A 19,208-nucleotide genomic window follows, 5' to 3' on the forward strand; every position below is an offset into this window, starting at 1 on the left:
GGAGAGTGACGAAGAGAAGGGAGAGAGAGGGAGAGAGAGAGAGAGAGAGAGAGAGAGAGAGAGAGAGAGAGAGAGAGAGAGAGAAGAGAGAGAGAGAGAGAGAGAGAGAGAAGAGAGAGAGAGAGAGAGAGAGAGAGAGAGAGAGAGAGAGAGAGAGAGAGAGAGAGAGAGAGAGAGAGAGAGAGAGAGAGAGAGAGAGAGAGAGAGAGAGAGAGAGAGAGAGAGAGAGAGAGAGAGAGAGAGAGAGAGAGAGAGAGAGAGAGAGAGAGAGAAGAAGAGAGAGAGAGAGAGCGCGATTGCGACGTACCTGCTGAGTTTCAAGGCCTCGCGAATGATGACGAATTGAAGCCTTGCTCCTGTCTCCTTGCGAAATCGACATTTGCACGCGCACACGCGACAGCCGAACTCCGTCGAATGTGCTTGATATGCAGAGTACATGTACATTCGTGTACATCGCGGTGTTACGCGCGTTCACACCGGGCGCGCGCGGTGCAGCCGTATGGCTAGGCGTATGCAAATGTATACGGAATCACGGATGGAACAAGTACGCGACGAATAAACGCGCGCGATGGCACAATACATTGTGCTATTGCGCAGCACGTGTGCATAGTCTTTTCGGCGATGAACGCGTTATCAGCGTTATTACTCCGGGATTCCCTCCCATCGTCGTTATCAACGGTCAAACTCCATTAAGCCATCCATTCGTTCGGCCGATATCTGTGGCGTGTACATGCAGAGAAATATACGAATGTGACGACGCGGCCGACGGAGTGACGTTAGCCCGCATTTCGATTCACTTCGCGGAGAGAGAGAGAGAGAGAGAGAGAGAGAGAGAGAGACTGCTAACGAGAAATTTTTACAGCGTTGTCGCGCGCGCGGGAAAATGCAACATTTACAATGGGCTATCCGGTAATCCGGCCTCGGGGAAAATATTTTGCTCTTTGTCAACGACGGCAGCGGCGAGAACAACACCGAGGATACGGCGAGGATCGCGATGAACGGAAAAAAAAGAAAAAGAAACAGAAGTATCCTCCTCGTATCGCGTAGTAACGTTGTTTAAAATTTTAACGAAGACGCGAGAAAATCGCGATTATTGATTCGGATCTTCTGATTTGGAGAACCTCCCTCTCTCTCTCTCTCTCTCTCTCTCTTTTCCTATTTTCTCCAGTATATAATCAAGTACCGTTGTTTCAATTAACGCGGTCTAATTAATTAGTATTTCAATTTAAACTTCCGCTCAAGGTACTCTCGCTCTCTCTACTCAAAATTAATGAAGGATCAAGTTAACGCTTCTCCTTATTTTCACTCAAGTCAAAGTTGCTTATTTTCGAATGTTCCAACTCGATAAATGATTGATCTTCGGGCAAGAGGGTCACACGCGCTTTCCAAACGCTTACCAGACAATCGCTGTAACAATCGGGACGCGATAATTTACCTTTTTCGAAATGCGTCGCTGATGGTCTCGTTTAATGAACACGTCTAAACGCTCCGGTTGCACTCGACCTCGCCATTAGCACAGCATCTTCTGCCGGAAAGGTTTAGACGTCGCGACGAGGAGAGGGGAGCGCGCCGGAGAAGTCGAAAGGTCGAGGGAAAGGGACGTGTCGTAAGACGAAAGGTCAAGGTTCGCTCGTACGAAGATTATCTGCCAAGAAACCTCAAGTGGCCGAGATAAGTCTATGGGGCGACGCGAGGCTTCCACCGTATCAAGTGGCAGCCGATTTTTCACTATTTAAACCGGCTGTATTAACGAAGACAAACGGCAATGAAACGCGGCGCGGCGCTTTCCTCACGAGGACAAAAGCGCACGTACAGCGAGTACGTTGGAAGTTTCAATCGAGCTGTCAGTTGTGCGCATTAGCGCGCAATTAAATTCGCAATCTTTTTCGCGATCTCTGTCGCCTCGATGTTTCAGCCAGATTCAGGCAGATTCAGTTTTGAAGATGACCGAGAGAGCTCGATCACTTGAAACCTCGCTTTTTGCCACGTTCGATAACGCGCGCGCGCGCGCGCGTCGCAACGTACATCGTTGTATAGTATCTGATTTATCGGGTCATGCGGCGAATCTCCTTTGAATTCGCTCGCACGGTACCGATCCTCGTTGAAATGCACCTGGCGTTGCGCAACGTTGCTCAGAAGCGCCTTATAATCAAGCACAGGGAACGCGCTTTCTGCTTCACTTGGACGATATTGCGAGAAAATTAATTAAACGACAGTGGTCCGCCAAAGCGGCGGCGGACCTTAATACGCGCGTCGTTCATTGTCCATATTGTCTTGGAGGTGTTACGTATTATTGGCTCGCCAGGTTCGCACGATTAAATATTAATTTCGTCAGCACGGGAGAGCGTGTCGCGTGTCCATCGCTGGTAGAAAAATATAGCTGAATTCTCTATAACCTCACGATATTTTATAGTTCATTTTGGTGTCAATCATATTTTTATAGTTCGTGGAACCTGCAAAGTATAGCAGAATAAACACAAGTATATAGTCAATGATTGTCTGAAATAATTGTTTAGTTACTTTTACCACACATATATGGTAATTTCTCATTCTCACAAATATAGCGAGATTTAATATTCATATATAGTTACATCTGTCGTCATTTAGCAAATATTCTGGTAAATATTGACTATATAAAAGAGTTACTTTGCCTACCATTTTATGGATTTGTATCCATACAATAATTTTAGTTTAACTTACTATAATTCTTAGTAAAAATATTGTATGCTTGGTTATATCGTGATATGCCTATATCGTAATTATTACCGATATTATGGTAATATTTACCGATTTATATAAATATGATATTTCGGACTATAATTTAGTTACTGTATCATTATAGTTCCAAATATCATATAATAATTTTCTCTCAGTGGCGATCGAAGGCGCATTCGAGCGAGACTCGTGAAATTTCGAGCGGTGGATCGCGCGATTCGAAGTATCCGCAATCTCACGGCGTGAGAAAAACTTTCGTCAGCGCTCGCGCGCTTAAAGTCCCCTCAGACGTGTGGGGAGTATTCATCATAATTAAACAACAATGTATTTCATAAGCGAGAGTCGAGGTGATATTTCATTGCAAAATTGCCGCCGGCCTCGTCCGTGGCTGTCCGGCCGAATTAGCCGCAAAGACTTGTTTAGCCGCGCGTATAAGCAACTATTTACTAAGCTCCATTTTCCTTCGCGGCCGCGAGCTTCGGAAAAATTAGGGCGACCCTTCTGGGAACAACAGCCGCACGTGCGCGACGCGAACCTCGTACGCGGCGTCGTAACCGTATTCGTGTGGTCTACTTGCGTCATCGTAAGTCGCCTTGTGAGTTAACAAATTATCATTTCCGGATTAATCGCCGTGCACCGAGCACCGAAAATTCTCCGGGATAAAACTTTTTCGCAAAGAGTCGTCCGGAGGAGGTTGGAGAAACTTGTCGTAAATCATCAACTTGCTCGGGGCGTCGCCCCGAGCAAGTTGATGATTTGTGTGAGTCGCCCAGCGAATTCACTTTCCCCTGAGCCCACCGTGTGTGTGTGTGTGTGTGTGTGTGTTTTACCGCGGCGGACACACACACACATCGAAAGGGTGTAACAACGGGAGATACTCCGCTGTACTTACGATTTGCGTAGATTTGCGTGCGAGCTGCGAGGTGTACGGCGAACTTTCGCGGTGAGCCGACGAGTATTATGCAGCATAATTAACGTATCGGCGCAGGAGGGGAAGCAGGCGAAAGCAGGAGGGGGCGAGCTAATATCTCTCCAGCCACAACCGGGCGTCGAAAATATTCCCGGCGCAAACCTCGCGGAAAATTGGTTATGCTGGGAAAAGTTTAATTTCCTCCGTGGCGAGAGCCGTTTGTCGGATAATAAGTGAATAATTTTCTCCGGCCGGTATTAAACATGCGGTAAATATAGCGGGCTTCCGTAACTCGCGGAAATTACAGGTCGCGGATGTTCCGTCAGCGTCGGGTAAAAGGAAAAATGTGCGAAAAGCGAGGCGTGTGTACGAGGAGCTTTCGCACTCGTCCCGGACGAATTGGCCCGCTCGTGCGCGGCCGCGGCCGCGGCCGTTGCAGCGTTTCAGTTTTGCGAGGCGTATCGAAGTTACACGTGCTACACAGATTCGCGTGTTCGAGTGCGAGGGAGCTTACATTCTCCGCGTGACACGACGGAAAGTGTGATTTTTAATTGGAGAGATCTGTTGTGGCATCCATTGTGCCGCCTACTATTGTATGCGCGAGGGATCTCCACTCTGTAAACGAAGAGGGAGAGGGAGAGAGAGAGAGAGAGAGAGAGAGAGACGAGCGATTGAAAGAGATTCGCGTGTTGCTTAATGGGCTCAATCCCGTTCCGAGTCACTTGATATTTTGTTAATATTACAACACTTTCCCTTCTCTACTCGTCCTGCTCTCATTCTTGCGTATAACTGCGGGAGGGACAAAGATGTGTGTCAAAAGGCATCGCGATGGGTGAGTAAATCATACGTTCGAACGATCGGGGCGAAAACATAATGAAAAATTTGGGACCTCATTTTCGAGCGCAAATTTCATCGCGCAATCAGGAACGAATCATTTATCCCGAAAGCCGATGCACCGAAATTTATTCGCACGTGACCTCGATCGTTTTACAGCCGCGCAATGTATCGCGCGATCGCGCTCGTGCGGCCGGAGAACGGCTTAAAATGTTACACGATTCGAGACGATTCGTGACGCAACTTGCAGTCCTAGTATTAACTAGGAAGGTAGATATTCCCGACTAGAAATTTATCCTTATTACGTGTTTTTTTTTTTTTTTTTCAAATTATGGCTCCTGATTACTCGCCACGGCTACATTGGATGATGACATTAGAAATAAGAAATGACACGCTGCAAATTCCTTCATGTCATTCCCAAATAAAAAGATATTTGCATGAAATAATATTTTAGATCGCTTGAGCATACTTGCAAAATGTTTCGAAAAAGAAACATAAAATGAATATCGTAAAATCATAAAGTATCACAAGGTGACGAGAAGTATAAAGTAGTGTTAAAGAGATAAGTTGCATGTCACGTTAATTTTACAACTATTTAGTGACTGCTAAAAAAAAGGATAGTTTCTATAGCATTTTACAAATATATTCAAGTGATCTCAAGTGTTTTTTCAATGCAACGCACATTTTTACATTTGGAAATGTCACCCAAAAATTGTTTCGTTAAAACTTGATCATGCAAATCATATTAGGTACAATGAATAAGATCCCGACCCAGGACCTGATTAACTGAACCATATTATATGATACACTAGGTTGGTACATTAAGGTCCTATTGTGGACCCAATCATTATAATCTTATAAAGATCTTCCTTACTCATTTGTCGTTAGGACATTATAAGGACTGACTTACGTAGGATTACGTAGACTTACGTAGGTTCTTTCGGACACTCGCTCGTCAGCCAGGCTGAAAATTGTGTATCGCGCTTCCGACAGCCGCGAGAGGCCGCCATAAGTCAAAATATCAAATCCGCGGCTCATTGCGGGGCAATTTATAAATACCAAATACACCGAGCGGTCGCAATAAAACGCTAATCACTAGCCGTACTTGCACGCCCGTTCGCGCGCGCGCGCGCCATAATGCGGATATAAAGTAAACTCGTAAAGAATGATTTACCGCAGCGCTTGAAATGATAGCTTCTTCTCTTTTCCTTCCCCTCCTCTTTCTCTTTCTCTCTCTCTCTCTCTCTCTCTCTCTCTCTCTCTCTCTTTCGTTTCCTCTCGACCGTTTCGCGACGAGCGGCGTTAAACGCCGGCCGGCAGACAAACGAACCGCGGCTCCCTCAGTCCCGTTTTGCAGGACCACGCCCAGGTCAGGAAGTCTTCAGATCGATGTCACGCGTGTGTGCACACACGCGAGCATCGGCTTCGAGCGTGTTACCTGGCCGTAATCCCTTTTAAAGGGCCGTTGAAAGATTCCGATAAGATCGCCGCGTGTCGAGTAACGAACGAGGCAACACACTCACGACACCCTCCCCGCCGACAAGTAGCTTCACAGTCCGGACACTTCTTCTTTCTCCCCTTCGCGTTCGCTTGCCGACGCGACTCTCCCGACGACCCCCGCGACGTAATTTTTCTCGCGTTTCAGCCGCGTAATCAAAACTGGAATAAACGCGCGGGGCCGCAACGAGGTGCTTTCGGCCTGTAGAGCTTTGCGCGTTGTAAAGCTTTACGTCTTCGCCGGCAATCGTAAAAAGCGCACCCTCTCGTCTCCTTTCTCCCTCCCTCCCTCCCTGCCGCGCCCTCTCTCCCTTTCTACTCGCCAGTCGTCGTCTAAATTCTCAGGTCTCAGCCGCGGCCAACGACGCGGCTGGGAGCTGCGCGTGTGTTTTAATTATTTCTGACGGAGGCTCGCGGCAATTCGCCCGCTCGCGCGCGCGGCCATCTAATCAGGATAATGCTCAGGTGTTCGTCAACAATTTAATTCCCGGCGGAGGCGACCGCGCGCGCGATGCGTCATGTGCCGTCGATCCCGACGTAGTGACGTTTCGGGCCCCCTCCTGTCAAATGGGTTTTGTGCGTGTCAATCGAACCGCATCGCGGCCGCACGCACATTTGGGGAAACTCGATCTATGCGCTGCTCATTATCGCGCGCCCATTTTTCCCCGATCCTCGGGGCTTACGGCCCGAGGACATAGACGACCGAAATAAGGAAGAGCACGAAATAACTTCGGCGTCTTTGTCTACTAATCGCGATTTAAGAGTTTTCACTCTGGCGAGTACATACACACCGCGCGCCGGCGGGACGCAGGATCGCGTGGAGACTCGCACAGTTAGAAACATTTCGTACTTTTGTTAGCAGTTCTTGTGTGTGTAGAAAGTTTTGTGTTAAATTTTGTTACGCACAGTGGTGTGTGTTAATTCAACATATATCGTTGCTGTGGACTTTCTTGTGTTAAATTAAGATGAACTATTCTCAAGCGTTAAAGTAACATTTCCAAATGTTAAAATAACACAATTTATATGTAAATGCATGAATTCTTGCTCTGACATATTTTATATGTTAAAGTCGACCTAAACCTAAAATGTGTCAATTTCCTCATTACATGACAGTTATCATGTGTTACATTATATAAAGATTGGATTTTTAACACACGGACACACATGTCAATTTAACATTTTCATTTCATCAAATCACAGATCATTACTTTTCCCAAATGTTGAGGTGACATTCGCCGTATGTCAATTTAACACAAACTGTCATCTTCTTGACTTCTTCATTCGAATGTTAAATTTTTGTGTTAATCTTTTGCGTTATTTTATGCGTGTTACTTTTTAACATATTTGCTGCGTGTTAAGCTAACACATAAATGAGACCGCGTCAGTAAACATCCGCGTCATCGAGCTCGTGCGCGCGCGCGTGCGCGCGGGACAATTTAATGTTGCTGCAATTAAGATTGTCTTTGCCGGACTTAATGAGATTTAAAGAGCGGTAATTGGAAGCCGCCGGCGCGTTTCTGCCTCTCTCTCCCACGCGCGCGCATATGCATATTCACGCGCGGAATGACCCAGATTTATCGCGTGCTCCTTCAATTGTAAATTTTTTGATGAATTTCGGATCGAACCAGCTCGGCGCGGGTTTAATGGCCGCTCGCGCGATTTGCATATTCTTCACCGCCGAGCCCGAAATCGAATACGCGCGCGCGCGTGGTTGATTCCGAATTAAATACGCGAATTACATTATGTCTCTTTGCACTTCGGCCGGACCGCTTGATCCCTCGCCTAGGAGTCCATTTCGCGATCAAACCGGCCGTCAGCGCCTCGCCGATGACGAGAGATCGCCGCGCGCCGGACGATTTGTCTCGGACGACTCCTCCCTCCGTCGAGCTGTCGGAGAAATAATCCGAATTTATGGCGAGCGTGTCACGTGGCCGCCGCTTCAATACGTTCAGCGTCGTTCGCTTTCCTCCCGCGGCGACTGAATGATTTCGTGCGCGTTACAGTTTCGTTCCCGAGTGAGAAATGCCGGGCATTAGTCGCGCGTCGGGATCGTCTCCTCCTCGGCGTCCGACGTCGAACAGCTTCGTAATACGAAGCGACGTGATCGGCGAACAAGTAGAAGCAGCGCTCGCGCGAGATTCGCGAGCGCATCGGGATCCCGGTTATTTATTAAACAAAACCCCGTTTCTCTCTCTCTCTCTCTCTCTCTCTCTCTCTCTGTTGCGGCTCGCTTGCCGGAGACAGCCGGAGCCAGCGTGCGTTTAGCAGACGAGACCGAGCGTAAGTAAGCGCAATGCGCCGGATAATCATGAGCGAACGTCGAGCGATCGAAGGCTCCTTTGTTCGTCCCGCGGAAGCGTGCCGCTGTCTTCCGCTGACAAACGCAATTCAACTTTTCAGGCGTCTTAACACGCGCGCGCGCGCTCTCCAAGTTTGAATTAGAGTATTCCAAGTTGTTTAGGGCGTCTCGAATTTATTCGCGCCGCGCGATAATTAGGAGAGCAGTCAGACGCGCGGAAAGACGTGGCGAGCAGCAGTTACAGCCAAACTTTTTGCTAAGTTTGTGCAATCATTATCGGGACGACCGACGGCGGAGAAGCGCGCGTTCTTACGCGTATTCCAACCGGTATTCTTGCCGGAGCTCGCGCTCGCCGAGTGAAAAGTGCGCGAGACTGTTTTCGCGCGTTGAATAATTCCCAGTCATCCTCACCTGCCCGATCTCGCTCGCGCGAATTAATAATAAGCAGCGACAAAACGACGATAAATAATGGATCTTAGACGCGTCTCGCCGCATGAATCGCGACGCGAACGCGCTGCACTGTTCAGCCGGATCGCGCCGAGGCACTTGAATTATTTTAATGAATTATATTACAACTCGGGGTGAAGTTTCGCCTCCGCACCTCCTTTCTCGAGCGAGCGACGCGGCCGCCCCTCCCCCCTCCCCCTCTCCCTTTCTTAATGGAAATTTGTATTTATATCTTGTACTCAATCTCTCCCCGCGATTATTCGATGCTCTCCGTCGGCTGGAAATTATGCCGTTTCTCGTCCGCTCGTTTATCATCCGAATTCGCGCGCTCCCGAATGCACAACGGCGACTCTCCGCCGAATGCTCAGCCGGCGATATTTATTCCGGGTATTCTGATTTTTTTGCCCTGCCCAGCCGCCGAGAGACATCTCGGTCGGAAAAAGTCAGCGGCGCTGACGCGAGTCCGGCGCATAAACTTCTAGTTCACATCCCGCGTCGTGTCGCGCGGTATAAATTTTATCGTCGTCTTGCGTTCCTCCGCCGCGCCGGCGCTGCCGTCGCTGTGAAACATTTGCACAGGAGCAAAAAGCAGCGGCGGAGAGGGCGAGATAAGGAGTAATCGAATTTAGCCCGTTGCGAGGCATTAGTCCACCCTCGCGTTTACCTCTGAAAAGATCTATTGTAGCTCCGTCGACTCGTCGCGTCGCGTCCCCTCGCCTCGCCCCGCCCCGCCCCGCCCCGCTCCGCCCCGCCTCGTCCCGTCCCGTCTCGTCGGCCCGCGCGCGCCGGGCCGCTATACAAACGGCTAATTAAAGTCGTTAAACTTCGCTTCTTCGCGGGAGGGATTTGTAAAAATTAGCGAGCGGCGTGTCGAGAGGTGGGATGAAGGGGGGAGGGAGAGGCCGGTGAAAGTATCGCTTAAAAGTTTGCCCGGTTTTTAGAGGCTATTACGCAGCGCGACCGCGCTCGCCGGAGAAATGTCAGCGAGAGGTGAAAAAGCCCCGCCAACGGCGAATAATAACGTTTCGCTATTCCTATTTCCGAAAGCAGCACGGCTGCGGCTGCAAAGATTCCCCCCTCCCCTCCTTTTGCGACGGAATCTCGACGGAAAATCCGACGGCACACACAAGGAATACGGACGGACGAACAAGAGACGCGAGCGAATCCATCTCGCCACCCCGGGAGAGATCGGTGCGCTCGCGCTCTCTCGAGGCGCGAGGAGAGCACATGGCGAAATAACGATGAAAATGTGACGAGAATGCAGGCACGCGTGAGAATATCGCGTGCAAACATGCAGATTAGATTAGCCGGGGAGAGGGGAAGCGCGCAGCCTCGATACGTGATTTACCGTCCGTCCTCGTCTTCCTCGTCGACGTCGACGTTCGAGCAGCGGAATCACATTTTCGTTTGCCTTATCAGGCGAGCTGATAGCGCGCATGCCGTTGGCAAGTGTCATTGTGAAGGGACAACGGGCGCAAGCAGATAGAGTCTCACTCTAGATACTCGTCGCCGCTCGATACCGCAGCGGATACGGAAATGATGTGGATAAGCGTATTAATTGTATTTGGACCTCGCGCGACGACTTGCGCGCTTCTCTCTCTCTCTCTCTCTCTCTCTCTCTCTCTCTCGGGTTCGGCTTCAACGGACGGATCCTTTCACGCCCCGCCGCCACGGAGTCGATTTTCACGGGGAATGTAAGTTCCGACGACGTCGTCATATCGCGACTGCGCCACTTGGACGTTCAACGTCGAAGAAAAGATCTCTGTAATTGGATCATGAGCCGAGGCTTCGAGATAATAGCTCGTCTCTCTCAAGTCCGGTGAATAATAACGTTTTCCTCGTGTGCAATTACGTGTAATTGCGCCCCGGGCCCCGGGTAACTCGGCCGGCCTGTCGGGCCGAGAGCCTGTCGTCGACTTTCGACGATCGCTCGCGCGCTTTTCCGATCGGATTTCAATTTACGAATTTTCCACCCGCGGAAATTCGCCGACGGGCTCTCGAGCGGAGAACCGCTGCGATGACGCTGCACAAGTCAAACGGCACGGGACGCTCCCGTAGATTATGGTAATTTTTTAAGTACGACGGGACGGGAATTTGTGTTCGCGCTTGTAACGCGCGTTTCGCGGAGATAAACCATCAATTTATATTCACGACTCCCCGGCGTGTCATTCGCTCGCTCTGAAGATTCCGCCGTGCCGGTTGGTTGGACCTACTAATTTTTCGAAGCCTTTCCCGAATACCCCCATTCCCTGGACCAGTTTGCGACATCCCGTGAGGATTATTAACGTGACCGCCGCTATACTCTGCTATGCATAGCCTCGGATACTTGAAGACTCCGTAGGAAACGAAAAGGACAAGAAGCGGGACGTGGCGGGAAAAGAGTAGAAAATTCGTGCGTTATTACTTACGTCCTGAATCCCGCGGTCGAGCCCATCGACGGCCGCCTGCTGGTCAAATCCTCACTCGCAGGCTCTACCTGGACCGGTCTGTCGCGCTGCAAGAAAAAGAGAGAAATCGATTCATCTCCCTGCGATCGTGCTGCCCTCGGTTTAATTCGCGTTTAATAGCGCGGAGCGCACGAAACGGACGATCAATTTTCCCCGAGGGTGAGAGAGTTCCGTCGGTCATCCCCGACGGGCGTCCGTCATTCGGGAGATTTCCACGCCGACGTGGAATCCCCAAACTTCCAGCCGGAGGATAAGCCGAAGCGGCGGTGCGTACGGGGGCGGCGTAAGTGAAAAATAAGAAGGTTACGCGTAAGGGTCTCTTCGACCGGAGGAAAAGAGAGAGAGAGAGAGAGAGAGAGAGAGAGAGAGGTCCTTGACGGGTTCGCTGGGTCTCAATCGCGACGGTCGTAATTTAGAAGCATCGACGGCCGCCTGACACTTCTATCGGGCGCTGTCGCTTCTTTTTTCCACGTCGCGAGCGTACACGCCGGCACGAGTGCGCTCGAAAGCGCGCACGGCCACCAGGAGATACGGATGGTAAATGTGACGAAAGCGATTTGTATTCATGCGCCCGTCGCGCCCAGTAAGACGTGAAAAATGACGACAGGCTATTCGGCAATTCGATGCCGATCTCATTCTGCCGTCGACTGATCGAGCGCGCGGTCTTCATGCCGCGCGACGGATCGAGCTCGCGGTCGCAGGTACGCACGCGGATTAGGATCCCGACTAGAAATTTATCCCATGGTCCTGATCGGATTAAGCTCATTTGGACATGAGGTCCCAATAAGGTGATACTATCGGGTCCTAGTAAGTCATGGAGCGCAGCGTGGATATCAGGACCTTAGTAAGGATTCATGGTCAGGTTCTTATTGAGTTATCTTGTGGAATCCTTATTACGTTTTTTTTTCAAATTATGGCTTTTCAAATGATTACTCGCCATGGCTATATTGGATGACGACATTAGAAATAAGAAATGACACGCTGCAAATTCTTTCATGTCATTTCCAAATAAAAAGATATTTGCATGAAATAATATTTTAGATCGCTTGAGCATACTTGCAAAATGTTTCGAAAAAGAAACATAAAATGAATATCGTAAGATACATAAAGTATCACAAGGCGACAAGACATAAAGTAGTGTTAAAGAGAAAAGTTGCATGTCACGTTAATTTCCCAACTATTTACTAACTGTCAAAAAAAAAGGATAATTTCTATAGCATTTTACAAATATATTCAAGTGATCTAAAGTGTTTTTTCAATGCAATGTACATCTTTATATTTCGAAATGACACCCAAAAATTGTTTTGTGAATACTTGATGATGCAAATCATATTAGGTACAATGAATAAGATCCCGACAAGGACCTGATTAACTGAACCATATTATATCATATACTAAGTTGGTACATTAAGGTCCTAATGTGGACCCAATCATTATAACTTTTTAAAGGTCTTCCTTACTCATTTGTCGTTAGGACGTTATAAGGACTGACTTACTTAGGATTACCTTTCATTCATCCTGTTAGGTCCTTATCAATGTTAAGTGAATCTGATCAAAATTTCTAGTCGCGTTCGGGCTTTATCGCATGCGGCTATGCCGGGAGGAGGAAGAAGGACGAAAGAGGGAGGGAAAGCGGCGAGGAAACCGGGTACTCTACTATTTTTCTAATTACCGCGACGAAGTTTCACGTAGTCGCGCGCCGGTGCTCGATAAATATCTCGCAACGCGGTGGAGACGCACGTTGTAGCTTCCGCGGCGCAACGTTAAGCTCGCGCTCAAGTTTTCCCTCGCTCGATGTGTATTTAGGATACACACGCCCGTCGTCGTTGCATTTTCGTCGCGCGGGCGCGAGTAAAAAGAACGGCTCGCCGGGACGGGAAAGTCGGCCAGGGGTGAAATTATTCCCGACACCTGTTCCCGCGGGATGTAACGCGCGACGTACATTTTTTATCTGCGTTGCCCGAGTAAATCAGGCGCTTATGTTGAGGTAAGCGCGATTTTCTCATCTCTCCTCCCTCGCCGTAAGTTTACCGCTTTCTGTCTCAGGAGTGTGTCTCTCGCACGCAAGAGTAGACACAGATTACAAAGCGTACCGGATGCTGCCGAAGGAAAGGTCGCCCCGGCATATAAGGCCGAGGTCTCTGAGGTTCTCTTGGTGAGATAAAAAATTCATAAAAATATCCAAGTCAAGAAAAAACTTGAAAGGTGGATTAAATTAAAAAGAACCCGCGCGAATATACACGCGCCCGAGAGTACTTTTTGCCCGAGTTGTTGTTTTCAATTTTTTTACGCCGTCGTTTGCGAGTCTCCGGGCTGACTTGCTAGCCGCGCGATGTCGCAGAGCATTCGGGAGAATTCACTGGATCCCGGCAATTGGCACGATTCGAAGTACGAAATCGAGATCCTTGTGGATTCGTTGTCATAAAAATTGAGAGAATATATTCTCTCATCCGTCCTCTATCTGTCCTTTTCATTTATTCGCTGGGAATGAATTTGAATTGTTTGCGGCAACGATTTTTCCTCGCGCGCACCACCTCTGCACATCGCAGTTTATCATATTTATAAGTGCTTTTTTTCCCACCTCTTCGTAAATCGATATACAATCCGCTTCATCTAGTACCTCGCCTAGCTGCGCTCGCGTTTAAAGCTGCATCGAGTCTAAATGCGGTTGGGCATAAAAATTGCAAATCTCTGATGGGAAGATTGCGCCTCGAGCGCGTGCACACACACACACACACACACACACACACCTAGGCGAATACATACGCTAGCGCGCAGAAAGTATCCATAAACAAACTCGCCCGAGCCAGTATATAAATGTAAATGTCGCGTGAAACCGAACGTTTCAGGAATTACATCGGGACGGGACTCGAATTACGAATACTCGCGATCGCGCGCCCGTGCTAAAGTCGACACACCGCGCCGATTACGCCTCCCCCCCCCCCCCTCCGCGCGCCGATCGTTCCGCTCGTTCATTATGGCAGCCGTACCGCCCCGTCGCGTCGGTCACATAAAAATTACGTCGAGCAGGCCGAAAGGTGGCTTTCGGTAAGGGTCCGAATTTACGGATAAACTTTTATACCAGATCGCTTACGTGGCGTGGAAGTTCAAGCACCTCGGCGCTTTCTCCCCCCACCCGCCGGTTGGGCGGGAGCGAAAGAAGAACACAGACAGCATAGGTGAAGAAGAGAGGAAAGAAGGTGAGGGAATAAGGGAGAGGATTGCGACAGAGAGAGAGAGAGAGAGAGAGTTGCACAATGGAGGAAGAAGGGCAGTCGGGTCGCAGGCAAAAGTTACAGCTAAGAAGTAGTTCGAGAATCGACTTTATGCTCGATTTGGCTCCGAAACTTGTACGTCGCGCTTTATATCGCTATAAATATTACGCGGAAACTGGGGCGCTTTAAAAAAAAAGAAGAAGGAAAGAAGGGGAGAGGGAGACACGGAGGATGTGTGTGTGTGTGTGTGTGTGCGCACGCGAGAAAGACAGAGAGAGAGAGAGAGAGAGAGAGAGAGAGAGAGAGAGAGAGAGAGAGAGAGAGAGAGAAAAGTGTGCCGGACGCCGCCCCACATGTTCCTCTCATCCGATCCGCCGCGTTTCCCTCGAGGGACCGAACAATTTCATGCTAAGGAATGTAATTTATCGTGCGACACACTCTCTCTCTCTCTCTCTTTCTCTCGTGCGCGCGCGCGCCTTTCTTTGTTTTATATTGCGGAAAGCGCGAGATCTCTCCCCGAGGGGCGGGCGGCGCGCGGCCGCCTTTTATCGCGCGCGTCGCTTCCGAAATCCGATTTCGCCGCCAAAAAGCATCCCTCGTTAATCGACCGGTCGACCCAAATTTTTGCGCCGAATGTATCCGCGAGCTATATTTAATAAATCAATCGCGTCGTCCACTCGTTGAGCCGCGCGCTCTAATGTCAGAAGCGCCGATATTTTTAAACGTGCCGATAATGTTCAATTATAAAATCCTTCGCTCTTCTTTTATGCCCCCGCCCCCTCCCCCCTACCACTCCTTCATCCGTGTCACCGTACATTTCCCCTAATTCGATTAGACGCAACTGCATCGCTCGTCACGTTATTAATGTCGCTTAACATCGCGGGGCAACTTTGAATAATAAAAGTGCGCGGCGGCTCCTCGACGTCGTCGGCGATTGCGGACGAGGGGAGGATCCGTGTGAAAACGGCCGTTCTAAAATGCACTTTTCCCGATATTTCCCATCCGCAAGTAGATTGATTTCTCGGATAAGAGAACGTTTAAGGGGCGAGGAGACGGCTGAGCGGCCACGAGGAAGGCCACTGCGTGAGCGTCTAGCTCCTCTTTGCTCGAAGATCCCTCTCGGACGGGTCGAACGGGCGATTACGCAACTTCCGATACGCCGCGTCGGATGTGACGTAACCCAGTTTCCGCGCATAATTGTGTGTTGACGCAGCGCCGAATCTTTTTTTCAATCTTTTTTTCAACCGCGCGCGCGCGCGGTTATCTCCGTCTATGACCTTGCGCTTTAAAGTTCTCGCTTTATAGGACTGTAAAAAAATTGCCTCAACAAAGTGCTTTACGTGAGATCATTCCGCGACGGCCCTCGCCATGTCGATTTAAATGCGCAGGGGCTATAATTCACACGTGTCTCGTGTAGCGCTCGCGCGAGCAATATCACGGATAGTCGTGTACGTTACGTATCTATGCGCGCGCGCACACCGACGTCGTAAAACTCTCTGTTTGATTTTCACGGAGAAACAGACGGAATGAAAGAATTATATGCGAGCCTTTTATTCACGTATATGCAGGCATGCATACGCGCGCGCACGTTTGACATAAACAAGATATTGTGTGCCGGGAACAAGCCCCAGCTGGCGGCACGCCAGATTGTTATCGATTACTTACACTATTCATATTCTTGCTTTGTCGCGACTTTCGAGTATTGTCAGTTGCAAAATGAATTAATTAACCTGCCGAGCGACGGGCGAGTATCGACGGGCTTTATCGTCCGGAAATTTTCAAAGAGGCGAAATTAAAGCTCGCGCCGCAATAAAACCCGCTCGATCGCGATAATTAATCCTCATCCGTTCGAGCCCCCGTGTAATCGATTTCTTCTCGCGTGTGCTATTTATTTCGGCAATTAGACTCACGCGCGCACGCACGCACGCACGCACGCAAGCACGCAAGCGCGCGCTCGCGTTTACTGCGACGTCACCTTTCGCCTGTGTATAAATTATTCAGAATAATCTTTAATAAAATCAACATATCACACACGTCATGAATCACTAATTATATATATATATATATATATATGTTATTAATTACTAATACGGAATACGTGACACGGGGATCGCGTGCGTGCTCCCGCGCGGTACGATCGGAGACGCGAGCATTATCGAATCCAGGATTGATTAATAACTCGTCGCGTTACCGCGCGACGAGTCCAGCTACCTGCCTGTCCGCCTGCAGAATGGAAAATTACCGCGGCGGTTAACAACGCCGATCACGTACTCTCGCGCATGCATCGCAAAATAACACTGTTCTCAGCACATGCGGGAGCTTTTCGCGCGTGCGCTTTCCCTCCCTCCCCCCCCCGCCCCCGACAGTGCCGACAGGCTCTCATCGCTGCGTTGCAGCGGCACCTCGCACACATTCCGCAGACCGCGGCGGCATTATATATGCGCTGCTCTGGGCATATTTTCTAATAAAGACGAGCCGCGCCGGCATTATGCGGCTTCCGATGCGGAAGCGGGCTGAAAAGAAGAATAATCCCGCGGCGTGACAAAACGGGCGGCTAAAGTTTCGAATGAGAATGAAGTCAGGAAAATTCCGGCTTCTTCGGCGCCGGCGCCGATGACGGCGAACTGGATATCGAAGATTCCGCGCGCCGTAAACGTGAAATATCCGGGTCGAAGCGCGACGGCAGCTAGAGGAAGGAAGGTAAGCTCGGCCGGATCAGCGCGCGGAAATTTGTGGAAATTCGTAGCGGAAGTGTGCGCGCTTTTATTTCGGCCACGTTCGTACACGTGCACGTAGATACGCGGCCGCGAGAGAACGGTCAGGACGGCAAGAGTGCACGCGGTTATAGATTCGTATCGGGACGTATCGAGCGCGTGAAATATGCATGTCGCGTAATTTACTTGAAAGCTCGCGCCGCGAGCCGCTTCGAAGCCGCGCCGCTCGGAGCGCGCGAGGGCGCTGCTCGGCTACAATAATAATTCAAGGCTACATTAAGGTCGCCGGCCGCGGCGTAACTCCTCCTCCCTCTCTCTCTCTCTCCTCTCTCTCTCTCTCTCTCTCTCTCTCTCTCTCTCTCTCTCTCTCTCTCTCTCTCTCTCCCTCTCTCTCTCTCTCTCTCTCTCCCTCCTTCTCTCTCTCTCTCTCCCCCTTTTTCTCTCTCTCTCTCTCTCTCTCTCTCTCTCTTTCTCTTCGAATGACGTCCTTTATGTATTGGATCGTCGCGAGCGCCGAAAATCGTCCGCGATTAACGAGATCCAATCTCCTCGTTCCGCGCACGTCGCGCGCCTCACGCGATGCGATCGTTTCCTCGAACGCCCCTCGTGGCCTCGCCGGACTCGTCGGGGATCTCCCGGAGCAAATAGAGCGGCCGATAGATCTCGATGATGGATTCCCCGAGCTTTCGTCTCGGCGGAAATACCAGGCGGAGACGTCATTTGCCGGGGCTCCGCTTGGAGAGAGCTTCGGCTGCAGCGCGGGGCGGCGGGTGGGAGGGGAGGGGAGGGGGCGGCTGCGAATATACGTGCGCGCGTGAGATCATAACGAAGTTTCAAATTAAAGTTTTATTAAAACGCGACGCGCGCCGTCGCCGTCGCTCGAAATCGAGCAAAGAGTGTAATTTTGTTGCTCACCGACCGCGCATTCTCTCGCTCTCTCTCCCCCCCCCCTCTTCCTCTTTCTCTCTGCCCTCCAGCTCCGTCTCTCCGTCGCGAGCGCGACGCGAAAGGACAACGGCGGGAGGAATATCCGCGACTCTCAATATGACAGCAGCGGCACGTAGAGGAGCAGAAGGCACCGGCGGCGTCGCCTTCGTCGAGGCCGCCGCAAAAGGGCGCATTCACGCTTAATCCAGCGGTAGCAAGTTCGTCGTTGCTGTCGCGGCCGTTAATATAATCCGACTTTAATTAATAAGTCGCTCTCGCGTCGGGCGACGCCGTCGCCGCCACCGCCGCCACGTGCAGGATGCCCGTCCATTGTTATCTCTCATGCAGCGCGAGCTATCTCACGTTGGCCGCGTCGGATCGCGGAATCTCGGTGCATTAAATTATCTGCGAAACCGAACAAGCGCCGCATTCCCCGGCTGCTGTCGACGGGCGCCCCCTCCCCTCCCCCTCCCCCGCGAAAGAAGGGAGCTATATTCCGGCCGCGCGCGCGAAGCCGGAAAATCGATAACGCGAATCCGCGCGCCTAAAGCCGGCGTATCGAGTCGCCGCGTCGCGTCGCGGCAGGACTCGACTCCCGGGATAAGAAAAGGGAGAATACCTCGGGGACTGTAACGTGACGATGTCGCGATATATCCGGAGGGTAGCGTTTTAAGCGTGTTAACCCGAGAGGGCCTGGGGGCGGGTAACGATATTCGTATGAAGAGGCGCGGAAAAGTTGCCTTAACTTTTGAGGGAGGAGTCTCTCTCTCTCTCTCTCTCTCAACTTGCGCGGACACGCGGAGGAGGAGACATCGCGCGCAATAAATAAGCAAGCGAGCACGCGAGCATGCATTTATTTATCGCTCATATTTATCACCATACCATGGTGATAAATACCATACATCAGAGATTATCCCGTCCGTCTGACGGCTTATTATATGATAAATATAATAAAAAAGTATACGCGCGTGGATGTATCTATAATTACTCTCGTTTATTTAGATATTCACATTTATATGTCTCTGTCCCTCTTTGTCAGCGTTTAGGAATTACGCTGCGTCGTCCACTGAAAATGTCAGCGGACGTATGACCGCCGCGATATTGCCTTATGTTGATGCAATTATATCGCCGCACGAAGGAGAGCCTGATGCACACACACACACACACACACATATAGCGGAGCTTACGAGGCGCTGCCGGTGG

At 50.2% G+C, this 19,208-nt stretch overlaps 1 protein-coding gene across 1 annotated transcript in view; it reads right to left on the reverse strand.

Annotated features, from left to right (window-relative positions):
* The window catches only part of LOC105182316 (1-phosphatidylinositol 4,5-bisphosphate phosphodiesterase epsilon-1), a 160,715-nt gene that overhangs the window by 67,687 nt on the left and 73,820 nt on the right, over positions 1-19,208 (reverse strand). Inside the window, exon 3 of the mRNA XM_011139660.3 lies at positions 11,111-11,196. The gene's annotated coding sequence lies outside the window, so the exon portion shown is untranslated. The remainder of the gene's footprint in view (positions 1-11,110; positions 11,197-19,208) is intronic.

This window comes from Harpegnathos saltator, unplaced genomic scaffold (assembly GCF_003227715.2).
Source record: "Harpegnathos saltator strain DR-91 unplaced genomic scaffold, Hsal_v8.6 scaffold12, whole genome shotgun sequence".
NCBI classification, from domain to species: domain Eukaryota; kingdom Metazoa; phylum Arthropoda; class Insecta; order Hymenoptera; family Formicidae; genus Harpegnathos; species Harpegnathos saltator.